The 15,149-nt window shown below is 57.4% G+C and overlaps 1 long non-coding RNA gene across 1 annotated transcript; it reads left to right on the forward strand.

Moving 5' to 3' along the window:
- Nucleotides 1-2,215: 2,215 nt before the first annotated feature.
- LOC131813919 (uncharacterized) lies at nt 2,216-14,315 on the forward strand. Its single transcript, XR_009347038.1, has 3 exons — nt 2,216-2,305; nt 11,682-11,762; nt 14,109-14,315. It is a non-coding gene; the product is annotated as an uncharacterized LOC131813919 (long non-coding RNA).
- The last annotated feature ends 834 nt before the right edge of the window (nt 14,316-15,149 follow it).

A 15,149-nucleotide genomic window follows, 5' to 3' on the forward strand; every position in this document is an offset into this window, starting at 1 on the left:
CCCTGGGTCTCCCCAAGCACCTGCTGCTGGAGCCAGAGAGCAGGCAACGGTGTGCTTTTCACAAAAGGACACGCGTGTCCCTCCTGGTCGGCTGTCCTCGGAGCCCCTGCAAGGGCGACATCCTTAGAGCCAGGACGACGGTTCCCTTCTGAGTGACGGTGCCTGTGAGCACTGCCCGAGGGGGCAGGAGTCCCAGCTCAGGGCTCGTCCCTACAAACACAGCCGCTTCGTTCACCGCTTTCCAGAGGAGAGCTCGGTCCTGGGAACCCCGGGCAGGGCTCTCCCCCGGCAGCAGGCTGGCAGGGACCCCAAAACTGAGACTATGGAGAGAGAAGTCCAGGCAGATTCAATGAATTGTGAAACTATCAGGGTATTTATTTCCCCCCAGGTCGCACCACTTTAACACCATCAAATTTAAAAATTCTGGACGAAAACGTGGCTGGAGTATTTGGTAAGGAGCTTCCTGGCGTCAGATATCTGGTGTTGGGGGGAGGGTGAGTGGACGCACCGGGTGGAGGCTAGGATTCGGTTTAAAGTTAGAATCACAGTCCTACGGCCAGGCCGGAGCTGGGAGGTAACCCCGAGTCCCGCGAACCAGCCCGGCAGGAGCGAAGCACCCCCAGGACCAGGAGGGGGGCTGGCCAGCACTCCTGAGTTTCCCGGCGGGTCTGACCGTCTCGGTCCCCACAGGACCAGAGTGGCCAGCGCCCACTCCATCCCAGGGCTGGCCACCCGAGGTCCCAACCACCCGGGGAAAAGACAGGACAGAGTCACTGGGATTTCTGAGGACGCTGTGGGGCTCATCCACGGAAGCCTGGAAGGGGAAGCGAGGCTCCTGCCCCCGCCTCCACCCCGCACCTTTCCCGGGGGAGAGCGGGAAGCCGTGAGAGGCGGACATCCGTGTCTCCTGAGGCTCGTGTGGTCCACCGGTGAGAGCCGCGGAGCCTGTGGCTTCAGAGCTCCCCGCTGCAGCGCGTCGGGCAGGCCCTCGGCCTGTGCGTGGGGCAGAGACTGGGGGGTTGGGGGAAGATCCGGGGTGCTCTGGGGGAGGGGCCGACCAGGGGGCAGTTCACATGTGCCCTGAGGGACGCACTTCCACGGGGATGGGTGAGGGAGGCCTCCACTGAGGTCCCCGACCCCTGTGCACAGCGCTCCTCGAGTCCCTGTTTCCAGTCCCGGCTTCACAGGCGGCCTTAGGTCCACATAGAGCCAAAGCGTATTGTCCTGTACCTCTGGCTTTAACATGACTTTGTGTGCTTTTCCCAAGATGAAATTCTAGTCCAAGAGATTTTGGATCCAAGTAATTCATCGTTGCTTATAACACAAAGACCACCACCAAAACCAACAGCGATTATGAGGAAAGAAAGCAAGTATACATTTTTTTGAACCTAGAACTGCGTATATTCCTGGGCTCGTGGGGGTGAAGGCACAATCCCAACATTCCGCGTTCTTGAAGGCCAGCTACTTCTGGGGCAAAAACAAATGAAAACGAGAAAGACACAGTTGTCCCAAACCATTTCTAGAACCTTCCTGAGACTGGGAGGCCTGGTCCGGCAGAGACGGGTCCCCTCGGTTGGGGTGGGCTCTGGGCTGCACACGCAAGAAGGTCTTGTGCTCGGGCTGCGAATGGGGTCTAGCCACCGCGGGCACCCGGGGCGCACGGAACAGGAGCCCCACCTGCCGGCGCTCGGACGCGGACCTAAGCCTGCTGAGAGGGTGGGCGGCGAGCCTGACCCCGTTCCACGGGGGATGAATCTAGGGTCAGAAGCACAAGCCCAGGGCCACCCTGCGGGTAGTGAGCCAAGATAGGGCAGCTTCACGGTGTCCGGAAGGCACCTGGACCCGAGAACCGGCTCGCTGAGAACCAAGGCGAGTGTCGGGGCGACACCGGCCGGGGCGGAGCCGGTATCCGAACCCACGCGCTGTGCACGAACGACATTCAGCAGCAGGAGAGGTCCGCCCTGCCTTGAAGTCGTGCCTCGATGTAAACCCCAGTTCCCAGCACGGCGTCGCCCGACACCGCCGAGGCCCCGCGGCTGAGGGCAAGGCGGTCAGACGAGGCCAGACTCCCTCACGCGCGAACTTGCCCCCGCACGTTTTCAGTAGAACCTGACCAGGCCTCCGGCAGTCCCTGCGCCTCAGTGTGGACCGGAAGGCCCGTAGACGCGCAAGCACAACTCGTCTCCTTCTTTCTTCGTGTTCTTCCTCAAAGGTGTCGCCACTAAAAAGAGTGTTAAGACGGATGTTCGTAAAGACCATGGAAAGGAAGTCTCTTCTGGGAATGAAGACAGGCTTTTCTTCAATGGTAAATGCAACCCCGGAGCCCCTGCTGGCGTCGAGAACCCAGTGGGCGGAGCCAGGCAGAGGCCGATGGGGACAGCCCCGTCGTGGAGGGTGACAGTGTGGCCGGAGAGGGAGGCTGCTCTCCCCGCGGCGGGCAGAACTCCCTTCTCTGTCCAGCCCCCACCCCTGCCCGTGCCCCTGACCCTGGCAAAGCAGGGCCTGGGGAGGAAGACAGGAATGTCCCCGCAGGCAGGTGGCCGCCTGGAGGAAGGGCTGCCACACTTCCCGCCCCTCCCATGTCAGCGAGGTCAGTGTCCCTCCTGGGCGCGGTGGATGGAGAGAGCCAGTGCCTCCCCCCAGCCAGAGTCCCCCGGGAGTGGGGGAGAGCGTCCCTCCGACAGCCGAGGTGGCTGACATGACTTCCTGTCTACCGAGGCCCCGACGGGCGCCACGGGACGACAGATCTTTCCTTTACCCTAAAGATGGAGCAGAGGAAAGGTCCCCGGCGTAGGTCACAGGACGCCGGCTCTGCGGGACGTGGTGCTGAGCCCCGAGGCAGGACCAAGTCCTGGTACCAGGCCCAGGAGAGGGGAGATTTGACTTGAAAACTTATTTCCCAGCCTCCACTGAGCATCTCTGCAGGGGGACCCTGGAATCTGCATTTCAGTCCAGCCTCAGGCCCCAGCTGCTGGTGTTTGGAGGGTGGCATAAGCATAGAAGGCTCATTGCAAGAAAGATTTCTGGTCCCCTGGATTCGTCCCAGCCACGGACTCCGGTAAAGGGCCCCGTGGAGATCAACTGCCTAGCCAGGCAGCCTTTGAGCAGTGAGTCTGCGTCAGGGGATGGTAAGCGCGGGTCTGTACCCGGGACAGCCCATGAGCTGGACCGGCCTCAGGGGCACACATCGCACCCGTGGCACTCACTGGAGGAGCAGGAGGAAATAAGCAAGGACAGGAAACCTGAGCTGACCGAGAGCTGGGGAGGGGAGAGATGGTGTCTGGGGTGCGGGGGTTGGAGATACCACTGGCTCACGGGGTCCTGGTGCCCAGCCCCACCCCTAGAGCGCCCTGAAATTCCCACACCTGTGGTGCGTGTGTGGACGGCGGCAGACGGCACTGTAGACCAACACTGTGCACCCCGAGACCTCTGTGGCCCACCGAGGGTTCTGCGGAGCCCCGTCCCCGCGCAGCCCCAAGCTGCTGGCGCGCACACTGACCTCCTCTGGGCCCCGGGGTGAAGGCCTCGATCTAACATAATGGCCTCCTCCCTACGTTGGCAACAGCTTCCCCGATAGCGCTATTCTAATAGAGAAACTGAGGCATGGTTCGGTGAAGGGCCAGAGGTGGATTGGGAATCTGCACCCAGGCAGGTGTGACTCAGGGGTAGGAAGAGGTACTGGGAGAGAGACATTCCCGCCTGGTCAACACAGAAGCTTGAGTGAGAGCCCCTGGTGGGGTGGGGTGGCCCCAAGGAGCCCTGACCTCCCGGCAGCCCAGAAGGGATGGCATCGCTGGGTGCCGATGAGGTCTCCAAGCTGGCGGGCCCTGAAACAGCACTGTCCTCCCCTGGGGGGTGGGCACAGCTTTCTCCCCCACTCCCTGCCCTAAGGCCTCCTGGCTACAGTGGGGACAGGGAGCAAATCGCTGTGCAGCTGGAGGGCCGTGTCCTCAGCAGACTTGAGGACGGTCCACTGCAATAAAGAAATCAGTGTGCAAACTGGTGCAGACAGGCAGGTGGCCTCCGGCCACTTGCACATGGAGGGCGGGTCACTGCTGACTGTGTATGCACGCACGGAGAGCCCTGAGGGCACCAGAGCGAGGCTCTGCACGTCAGCCAACAGAGCGACAGGACGGGGAAAACACAGATGATGCGACATTTAAGAGTTCCGTTGCGAAATCATTTTAGACTCAGAAAATCTGGGGAAGTGGTACAGAAGGTTTTCCGTGTTCCTTCCGCCGAGCTTTTCCCAGCGGTCATGTCTTGGGTAACTCGAGAGCAGTTACTAAAACCGGGACATCCACCCTGAGGCAGACGTGCCCGGTAACCTGCAGACCTGATCCAAATTCTGCCAATCACCTCACCAATGCCTTTCCGGGGGGCCGGGGGGTAGTGGGGTCCATCCAGATGCCGCACGCCGGTTACCCGCCGCCTCCGCGGTTCCTGCCGCGGCTCGGCTTCCGTCCTTCCTGACCTTGGAGCGCCCTGGCCCGCTACTTCATAGCGTCTCTCTCCGTTGGGGACTGTCTGAATTCTGCCCATGGCCGGATCCAGGTTACGCCTGTGGGGCAAGAGCGTTCGAGCCTCGCTGCGAAGGCTCCCTCCGCGGGTCCCCCGAGGACATGCGTGACGCAGGCGTCGCTCTGTCCTCCTCCTGGGAGCGTTTAGTCCGAGCGCACTCAAGGCCCTGCGCGCCAGCCAGCTTCCTCCGTGATCAGGCTGACTTTCTCCCCTTGTGAACAGTTCCCATTCTTCGGGGAAAGACTCGCAGGCAGCCCAAATAGTCTATGTTTCGCTGTATTTTCACCACGAATGTCACACCCTTTGCTTCTTACCTGCAAAAAATTATGTATGTAGTGTTTGCCAAAAGGTGATTTTTTTTTTCTTTTCCCCCCATTTCTCCTGCGTTTGTAAGGAAGAGTGCTTCCTCCTTAGGTCTCTGTTCACTTGTTTCTTCTGGATCAGGTAAACGTCCGGCGGTTTATCGGCTGCTGCGGGTTACTCCGTGGGTTACAAACCACTGTGACGAGGTCTTCCGTTTGCCCGATTTTGTTGTTTGAAGGGCAGCCCATTGCCACGGCTTTTGAGAATGCGTCACTTTCCACATGGGGAGAGGTTCCAGACCCCCCCGCCCGCCCCGTACACTCTCCTGGCCCCGGGCTTGGGGGCAGCCAGGTCGGCTCAGAGCCCATCCCGGGAGCGGTGGTGAGAGGCCAGGGTCGGGGCTGCATGTGTTTGCTGCTGGGGTGTTGTTTCCGGCCCTCTGGGGGCACAGAGCCGGCAAAGGCGTGTGTGGGCCCAGATCTGTGTTTCGACAGCTCCCTGCTCAGGGGTTGGGTACCATGAACTCGGGCTGATCCACAGACCTGTAGCTCCTCCCTCTGACCTGCGAGAAAGCTCGCGCTCACACAGCGTGCCACCCATCGGCTCATCGAGGACACACGGAAGCAACCGAGGAATTCTCGGCAATGACCACCCCGTGAGAACACAGGCAGTAACTCGCAGGCCAGGCGTGTGTACAGACTTCCATTTTCAGCCCTACAACACACGGTCAGATGCTTGTTTCCAAAGTTCATTTTCGGTTCTTTTTTCCCACCTCTGCTGTGGGTGTTATTTACCTGCTCTACTCCCTTTTGGGTCCCTTTTCATCAAGGTTGATCTTACTTCCGTATTTCAGAGAATACGAAACACGGCCGTGATTCTCATACAAAAAATCATGTACCCCAGAGCACTGTCTCCCCCGGTTCCTGGACCACGTGCCCGGCCCCCTTTGTCCACCTGCCGCCTCACCTCCTCTAGTGACCAGCTCATCCTTTCCTGGTGTATCCTTCCCACGCTCCCTTGAGCATAAACAAGCCGGTCCACGTGCGTGCGCCTTTCTTTGCAGATCACTCTGTTTACCGTTTTGTGTCGTGTGTCTTAGATGCTTTTGAGCCACTTTGCGGAGGTTGATGGCGTGTATTTTCCTCTAACCTTGTGTCCGTGTGTGCTTCTCTTTCTCGACCTAACGCCGTGGATTGTAAGTCACCTGCGTGGGCTTCCAGAAGTCTTCCTCGGAGGAGTGTGTACGGCTGCTTAGTTCGGCACACGCCATGCCCTGCGGCCACACCGTGGTTCCTCCACCGCCGTCTCGCACGTGGGTCTTCGGCTCTCCCCCCACACTCGGCAAACGGTGCTGTCAGCCGCGACTCTCGCATACGTGTCTCCATATGCAGGATGTGTGTCTTCAGGGTGGAAATCCACCGGTGGCTTGCTGAGGGGAAGAGGAGTGAGTATGTCGTCACTTTTGAACGCCCTGATAGCCCGCAGGAGGTTGGGCCCCTTGGGCTCCCACCAGCGGCGTGTGTGAGGGCCTCGCTCCCGCAGCCCCGACGACAGAGCGAGCATCCTCCTCATTCAGCTCTTCACAACCCGGTCGGTGAGAAACCGTATCTCAGAGTTGTTCTCGCTCACGTTTCTGTAGGAACACGTGAGCTGGGGCATGTTCTCATGGCGACGGGTCGCTTTGGCACATTTTTGTGAATTATCTGTCGACCTCTTTTTCTCATTTTTCTATACCTGAATTTCTAGGAATTCTTTATACATTACGGATGTTAATCTTTTGTCTGTGATACATGCTGCTAATATTTTCTTCCAGTTAGTCAAGTGTCTACTGATGTTGCCTGAAAATTTAGGAACGCAGGCCCGTGGGGGCTCCATCCTTCCCGCAGGCGAGGCTGACAGCGCGGCACCCGGGTTCTGGCATCGACATGGCTGAGACCCTTGGGAGAAGCAAATACAGAAGTGCCGGGAGGTGCCCGCAGGCCACGCGTGGTGCTCCCAGCCACAGGCCCTGCCGGAGGTGAGCCCACCATTCCCATGCAGAACACGTACCATGGCTGAGAGTAAAAGCAGCCAGCAACAGAAGGACCCAGAAGGGATAATACGTGTGCTTCCAGACATCCGCTTCTAGTTGGGAAGAAAGCTGCCAAGAGCATCGTTCCCGCTCTAACAATGAAAGAAAGACAAAGAACAAAGCCACGGCTTCTCTGGAGCCCCACACAGAGCTGAAGTCCCAAGGCCATGGGGGTGCTGCCTATGGAGGGACAGCTTTGACAGAGCTCAGGGGTACCGTGCAAGGGGGTAGGAAGAAACCAGTTAAGGTTTTGCTGATCCTTAAAGCGTGGACTGCACATCAGCGTGGGTAGGATCTTACCCCGTCCCCCAGCTCCTTTCCACAGGCCTCTCCTGGGAGCAGGGGCAGGGCAGGAGACCCGAGAATAAGATGACTGAGTAGCACGGAGGCTGTGCCAGAAGGCCGTCCACCTCCCAGATTCTTCTACCCTAGCCGCTGGGGGAAGGTTGCAAGGCTCTGAACCCCGTCTCAGACTCACACCCTCAGGACTCAAGGAAAAAGCCATTACTGTTGGAGGGGCCGGAGAATTAAAACTCTCTGCCTCCCAGAAATGAACTAGAGCCCATCCGGGGCCCCGGACTGCACACGATACTGTAGACGTGAGGTCTTAAACAGAAGAGCGTGTCTACAGCTTCCTCCAGGCCTCTGCAGGACGCAGCTTGGTCCTTTATCATGCGGCCTGAGGTTTGGCCACCCGTTTCTCGTAGATGGGCTCTGTCAGTCTGGAAAGTTCTTCACTGTTCTTATTCTACTGAGGGTTTTTATTGTGAATTCTGTCAAAGGCTTTTTCTGTATGTATTGAAATGATTGGACAGTTCCTTTTCTTTATTATGTGAAAATGATGGATTACAGTGGTTTTTGGCTGCTGAACCAACCTTGCATTCCTGGGATAAGGCCCATTGAGTCATGATGCATTAACTCCCTTAGTTTTGTTTGTTTTATAGTTCTTATTTTGTTCTACCTGCAAAGATTTGCTCCACATTTTCCACCAGTTCCAGTATTGCTAAGGATCTAGCATCTGTATTCCTAAGAAGTATCGGCCTGTCATTTTTCACATGATATCGCGGTCCGGTTTTGGTGACCGTCTAGCCCCACACAATGAGTTGGCCTGTGACATCTCTTTGTCTCCTCTAAAAGTTTGAGTAAGGTCAGTATTATTTCTTCCTCAACAGAATTCACCACCAAAACCACCTAGACCTGAAGCTTCATAGATTGGAAAAGTTTCTGATCAATTACAATTTTTTCAGTACCTATATATTACCACTGGCATGTTTTCCTTTAGGTATTTCTTCTGCCACAGTCTTTCTCTTATTTTTCCAGGACGCCAATTACACATACATTATACCTTTTGATATTGTCCCACGGGTCTCTGAGACTCCGCTTGCGTGCTCCGTATTTTCCTCTCCAGGTTCATTCCCATGATTTCTGCTGCTCGGTCCTGAGTTCCTGGAGCCTCTGTCTGCTGTGGACCTGTCAGTAAAATTTTTGTCTCTGACATCTGTTTCTTAGCTCCGTGATTCCCTTTCAGTTCTGTAGCGCAGCCATTCCCCCGCCGCGCTCAGAGAACCCCTTCATGTTCTTCTTCACCTCATGGGGCGTGTGTGTAACAGCTGCTCTAAAGTCTTTGCTGGATCATTCTGCGTCTGTGTCATCTTAAGGCTGGTAGTGCCAATCACATCCCCCCCACCAAAATTCAGTGCGAACACCCTGGTTCTCTCTAAGTTGAGGAATTGTGTGTTGAATCCTGGGCATGGTGAGTGTTATTGTTTTGACCGAACCCTCCGGAGAATGTCGGTGTTCTGGTTGCAGCATGCCATGCCGTCTCGTTGCCTTTATCCGGCATCCTTGACCTCGCCAGTTGTGAGTGGTTTGAACCTCTTGCTTCTCGGAGAGTCTGCTTTTGTAGTTAGAATGTCCTGTGTATGCAGCAGCTCCAAGGTTGGACTGAGGCTGGTGCGGTTCCACACACGGAACTAGGAAGTCCATTTCTCCAGGGTTCTCCCTTCCAGAGTTCCCTGGTGTACACACAGGCTTTCAGGGGCTCCTTTTCCCGGGGCCAGAAAGATGGAGTTTCTATTTGAGTCTTGGGGCCCATGTCATAGCCTCACAGCACAATCAGGCTGACCATCGGAGCAAAGCCAGGAAGGAAACAAATGACGCATGAACTCCCTCCCCGCACGGCCGACAGCTCCACACCTGCTCATGTTGCTCTCTTTCCAGCAGTTTTAGCTGCTTCCTTCCTGCCTTCTGAGTAGAGGTTTGAGTCGGGACAGGTAGCAGAGCAGACTCAGCTCTGAAGAGGACGCCGCAATTCCCACTTAGCATTCTTCAAAAAGTTCTGTGAAATGCCAACCTTCTACCCGCAGGAGAATGCTAACAAGAATGCGGACTGAACTAAGACAAAGTGATTTCTCCTCCCTCGATGACCTTCCACCTGGCAGTGGCTGTTGCTCTCCTCCTCCTCCGTCCTCATGCCCGAGCCATCGGCTTGATTCGGGAAAGCCACCTGGGGGTGTGGGTCAGCCCCCATCCTGGTCGGGAGAGCAGAGGTGGAACGGGTGGAGGCAGCCGGTCTCCTGGGGGTGGCCTGTTCAGGCTCTGGCTAGACTCAGGGGTGTGCCCACCTCCCCAAATCCATCATCAGCTCTGGGCTACCATCAACAATGGCCTTAACGTCCATTTCCATGTGTGTGTGCCGTCCGTGCCTTAAGACCCACCTTTATCATTGTTCCAAGTAATGACATCATTTGTAGGGCTAGATACTTCCAGCCCCGGGATTAAGGAACACACAGAGCAGTTTTGAGTCTGGTCATCCGGTCAGTGGTGTGTCCTACTTCCTGGGCCACGGATGACTGCCATCGGCCCCCTAAATTTCCAGAGGGCCATTCTGCTGGTGGTTATTAGTGTTTGAGCAGAGAAAGCTTAACAAGGAAAATCTCTCAAAGAAATGCATCTCTAATGGTGGAACTCGAGCCATTTGGGCATACGGCTGGGACAGGCTTGGGCTTGGGTAGGGGCTGCTGTCTCTGGTCCTCCGGCCACAATTGGTAGGTCACTTGCCAATCGCAGACACCCCACCTCCCAGGAAAGGAACCAAACTCGGGGGCTCTTCCAGTGTGACTTCCCACACATCCAGAGTCCATCCTATGGCCCAGGAGCAGAGCAAAGGCCATCGACCAGCTAGGGATCAACAGTGCCCTCAGGCCACGCAGGGTTCCTGCTCTGGGTCCCCGCTGTAGAGAACCCACACAGTACAGACATCACAATTCAGTCGATATTCTCTCCCATCTTGTAGGAAAGTTCCTTAATATTTGTGCAGCCAGTGGGACAGAGGCAATGAAGGACAGGGAGGCACGGTGGCACCAGGACCCTGGGCAGGGAAGGCTGAAGGGCAGCGTGATGGTGGGTGGGTGAGGGAAGCCCCAACACCCCCTCCTTGGAAGCCAGGAGAAAGGGCTCCTCTGAAAGCTGCCCCCTAATCACAGCAGCAGCACCGGGATAGACCACCTCCAGAAGACTGCTGTGCTCGCTATGCCCGGGGGTGTCACTGGGACGCACGAAGTTGGAAAGGGGCCAGGAAAGGGGCACCTACCATGGGGTGGGGAGGTGGGGCCTGGAGCAGCCCGGGTTCTGCCCGGGGAGCAGGTTGAAGGTCCTGTCCAGAAAGGTCAGGGTGTGCCTTATAAACCCCACAGTGGGACACGTGGCAGGTGGCCTCCATTGGGCTTAGACCTAGGCCCTGCCCCATAGGGCTGGGCCATCCAGGAGCACCGGCTATAGCATCCTATCAGAACACCTCCCTGAGGACTCATGGATTAGGCTGGGCCATTAGGACGGTGCAGGTCAAAAATGGTCGGACGCCGGTCCCTGGGACACTTTTGGGGGCCCCTGGGGCTCAGCGCAGCTGGGGCGCCCCTCAGGCTTCCCTCCTCTCTGTGCTCGGCCCTCAACCCAGGCTCCGCCGCTGGGAGCAAGGGCGCTTCCCACTCCTGTTGCCACAGGTGGGGGCTTCCCCCTTGGAGGGGCTCCCTGAGCTCCAGCCTCGGCCCCGGACAGACACACGGACAGGCTCGCAGAGGGCTGGTCTTAGTGCCTTTGTTCCACACGCCGAGTGACCCACGCGTTTTGGAGTCCTTGTCCGTGGGGTACACTGAGCTCCACCACTGACCTCCCCAAAGACGTAAACGGATAGTCAACGTTACATCGTCCTCCGAGCCGTGCCTCGGGATTGTGAGACAAAGAGGGTTTAGAGTAGGCTCCGAGGAGTGAATCTCTAACGTGAAACTCTCGCCGCCAGAGCAGGCACCTCTCAGAAACTCACTGGCTCTCCTTCCTGGGCCGGAAGGGTTCTCTCGGGCTGCTGAGCGGTAGGATGGAACTGACCGCGACGCTTCTCCATCCCCCCATGGCTGACCTTCTCTAGCACAGTCTTACATTTGGCTTCTTAACGCCAGCTGTCCCACTGTGACGGTGCTGCCTGGCGAGGAGGCAGAAGGGAGAGGGAGGGAGGAGTGCGTGCAGCCCTGTTGTACCCTTGTTGACCAGCCAAGTGTGTGTGGACAAAGGAAACCCCACTGACGCGCCCGGCACCTTTCTGAACGGACGGGGAGGAAGGAAGCTTCGTGGTGGGCCACAGGGCCGTGGGGACCGGGGAGACAGTGCAGGGGAGAGGCCAAGAGCCTTGGCGGAACACCAGACAGCCTGGTTGAAAGGACAAACCCGAGTTTGGAATTAGACCACATCTTGTGTGTCAGATCTTGATCATTGTGCTTAATTTTTCCCACAGAAGAGGAGAAAGAAACAATATTTCAGATTAAAAGCCTAGCAGCTCTGGAAAAAATCATTGACAACCTTCGAAGAACTTTAGGTAAACGGAACGTGGGACCGTCTTGGTGACAGATAAGTGTGGAGGACTCCTTCTCCTGCTGGGACGTCCCCTGCTGTGAAGAGAAGTAAACCGTCTGCTCCAGGGAACCGCTCTCTGGAGGGGCAGGTGACTTGGTCCCTGGGCAGACCGGCAGGGAGCTCCCAATGGGTTTCCTGTGTTGTCACTGCAGGGCTCCTGGCCCCCCGAGTCCAAATCCGAGGAGTCAAGGGCCACATCCTGGACGTGTTGGGCTGCCGACCTATTCCCCACAGCCAGGCCTGGGAAGGTCCTCAAATCTCACTGCAGGCGGCGTCCGTCTGGGTATCCCCGACCCCTTCCCTTTCAGACAACTTTCTAGCTGCTGGGGTTGGTCCACAAATTTCCCCTGGTGGCTTCTGCCCAGGCCCCATGCTTCTCCCTGGAACTTTCCAGAACACCTCTGCGCCTCTTCTCCAGGCCAGTCCCCTCCTCTCTTCCCAGCCTCTCGCAGGTAGACTCTGTAGTCACGCAGATGGTTCGAATCAACTCCTCCAGCCTTCTAACCACCGCACACCCATGATGTACCCCAAGACTGGCTGGTAGGGACGCACCACACCCTAATTTCGAGCTAGTGTGGTTCGTAAATGTAGCTGCTAAGCCACACGCATCGGCTCCTCGTAGATCCAAGCACAGGACCAAACGTTTAAGCCTGGCCAGCTTCGTGCACCTTCCCCTAGTGTTTGCTGAGCACCCGCCCCGGGCCGGGCACTGCTGGGGGGCTCCGGACTGCACAACGCAGACACGCGCAGCCCCGCCCTCGCGGAGCCCACATCAGGGACGGTTAGATGGCCTCTCCGCTCCAGCCCGGGACACTGCTGGGTCTCCCCCCTTCGTCGGCTCCTCCTCCAAGCCCTCGATCATGGTCGCTGTGGCCAGCCTGCCCTCTCGCCCTCCGTGTAGATGCCGGCCAGGACGGGGTCCCAGACGCATCCCTAGAGACCTCCTGGTTGTGTGAGTGGTCACTAAGCACCGCAGGAGCCACCCTGACGCTGCGGGGCCAGAGCCAGCCCTGGGGCCTCGAGACCCCAGGCCCCCAGTCTGCACCTCCCCGCAGCAGGCCCCCCAGTGCAATCAGAGGCAGAAAGGGAGGTTAGCGGTTGCTCCACTCACGGCAGAGTCACCCACTGGGCCTGACGCCCAGCCAGTTTCTGCCGCTGGGACAGATTTCGTGAGAGACTTTGCCGAACTCGCAGTTCCTGGGGACTGGAGAGTTCTGCCGTGAGAACACGAAGTCTCTGAGGCCTCAGATGTCTCAGACAGGGCCCTTCCACATGACGAAGCCCCTGCAGGCCGACCCCGTGCCTGGATGTCCGGGGGATGGGCAGCGGACGCTCCTCGAGGGCCGGGGCTCCTCCCAGCAGTGCGTGGACAGGAGGGACCAAGGTCCTTGGCCTCTGGGACCTGATGTCACAGGCGTGGGTCCACAGCGGGCTGCCCCCGAGGGGAGGAGGGCCCGGCCCCGCCCTGCCCAGCAGCAGAGCTCAGAGGAGCCCCCACTGGCTTTGGGGGCAGAAGGCAGTGGCAGTGAGGCATTAAAGGGGGCAGTCTGGCCCCCCACCTTGTCCTCTCTCTGTGCTGCTCCCCCGTCGGGGTCACGGCCTCATGCTCCCCAAGATCCTGCCGATTCTCTCCCCCACCTGGCTCACTGCCAGCCTCACCCGAACCCACACCTTCCTGCTCCCTCTGGCCGCGTCAGCCCTGACCTCTCCAGCTCCGTCTTGTCCCCTACCATCTTCTGTGTGTCTGTAGGGTGCTGGCCGTCCCGCAAGCTCATCCTCCCCACCCCCCACCCAGACTCTCTCTACTTGTGGCTCCTTTGGGAAACTGAAGGGCTGCCACTTGGTGAGCTCTCATCCAGGCACAGCCCCAGAGGCCCAGGCTCACTCCAGGGGGCTGGGCAGGAGCCTGACCTGCGTTCAGACCCCCGCCGGACTCCCAGCGAGCTGTGTCAGCCTGGGGTAACCTTGGGCAGGAGAGAGCACATCCCAAGCCTCAGGGCCTCATCCTTAAAGTAGGATCCTGAGAGCACCTGCCTCCAGGGCTGCCAGGGGCTGGATGAGGTTCCCACACAAACCCACCCACCTGGACCTGTGGGAGGGCCACACCGAGGACGCCCTGAGAGGGATGTTTGTCGTGGGCCAGGGACCACAAGATGGGGATTCTAGTGCGGTGTCCGCCTGCCCCTCTCAGTCTTGAAGCCCAGGGCTTGGCCCAGTACACACTGATGGGAACAAAGACAGGTGGGTGTGAAACCAGCTTCCTAGGAACACCTAGGATTTCTCAAGAAGATCTGCTCTTTCCAAACAGGCAAAACTCTCAAGCAAAAAATAAAGAAGCACAAATATTTGTTCGGAAAAACCAAACAGCTCAAGCGGAAGTAGGGCCTGAACTGAGAAGCCACGACTGCCTCAGGGGACAGCCACTCATCCCCACCAGTAGGAAGAAAAGTAAAATGTAATCACTATTTTGTATAAAGAAGAATCAATTTATTCAAGGAGTGCCAAATAAAATGAACATATTTAGATACTAAATTAGAGGCAATGTGGTTTTTTCCCTTAACAACAAAAATAAAAATCTATTTGAGCTTGAAAAATAAGAGATTGTCCAACAGAATGAACTTTGAAGAAACGTGACCTCAGAACCTGCGTACCGTCGGGATTTCTGGGAAAGACCAAGGTCCCAGTTGGAAGGTCATCCAGCATGAGGAATCCCTTTCAGTTGGGAGGATCAGCTCTTTGGTCTAGGCTGGCCTTCGACGCATCAGACATGGTCCACCCACACCAGGGAGGGCAATCTGCTTTATTCAGTCTACTCATTTAAGCGTTAATCTTGTCCAAAAATAAGAAACACCCAGAATAACATTTGACTGAGTCTCTAGGCACCTCACATGTTTGACCACACAAATTGTGTGACCAAACAGGTATGTTTTTGATCTAAGTGACAGTGAGTCAACATGCTGGGTCCCTGGCAGACGGCCGAGCCTCCCTTCCCTAGAGATGTTTGTACAGTGAGGTACACACTTTGTGTTTCTGGCTAACGCACAGAAAGCCAGGGCCGACATCCCAACCTGGCAAGCCAGGCTGTTCACAGCCAGCGTCCTGCCTCGACGGTGATAAATATTTAGAATACCACCCCTGACGGAAACCAAGATCTCTACAGAGAAAAAAGCTTTCCAAGCGGCAGGAAATGACCCAATGTCAAGTCGTTTCAAAGCGCTGAAACTGCGCCTTCTCTGAACGGAGGAGGTACAGCTCGGAGGGAAAGGAGCGCTTCAGGAGGCGGCCCAGCCTGCACACAAGGGACTGGAGCTCCCAGCGTGTGGTGGGAGCGGACCGGACCTGTCAGCAG

This window comes from Mustela lutreola, chromosome 13, assembly GCF_030435805.1.
Source record: "Mustela lutreola isolate mMusLut2 chromosome 13, mMusLut2.pri, whole genome shotgun sequence".
Lineage (NCBI taxonomy): Eukaryota > Metazoa > Chordata > Mammalia > Carnivora > Mustelidae > Mustela > Mustela lutreola.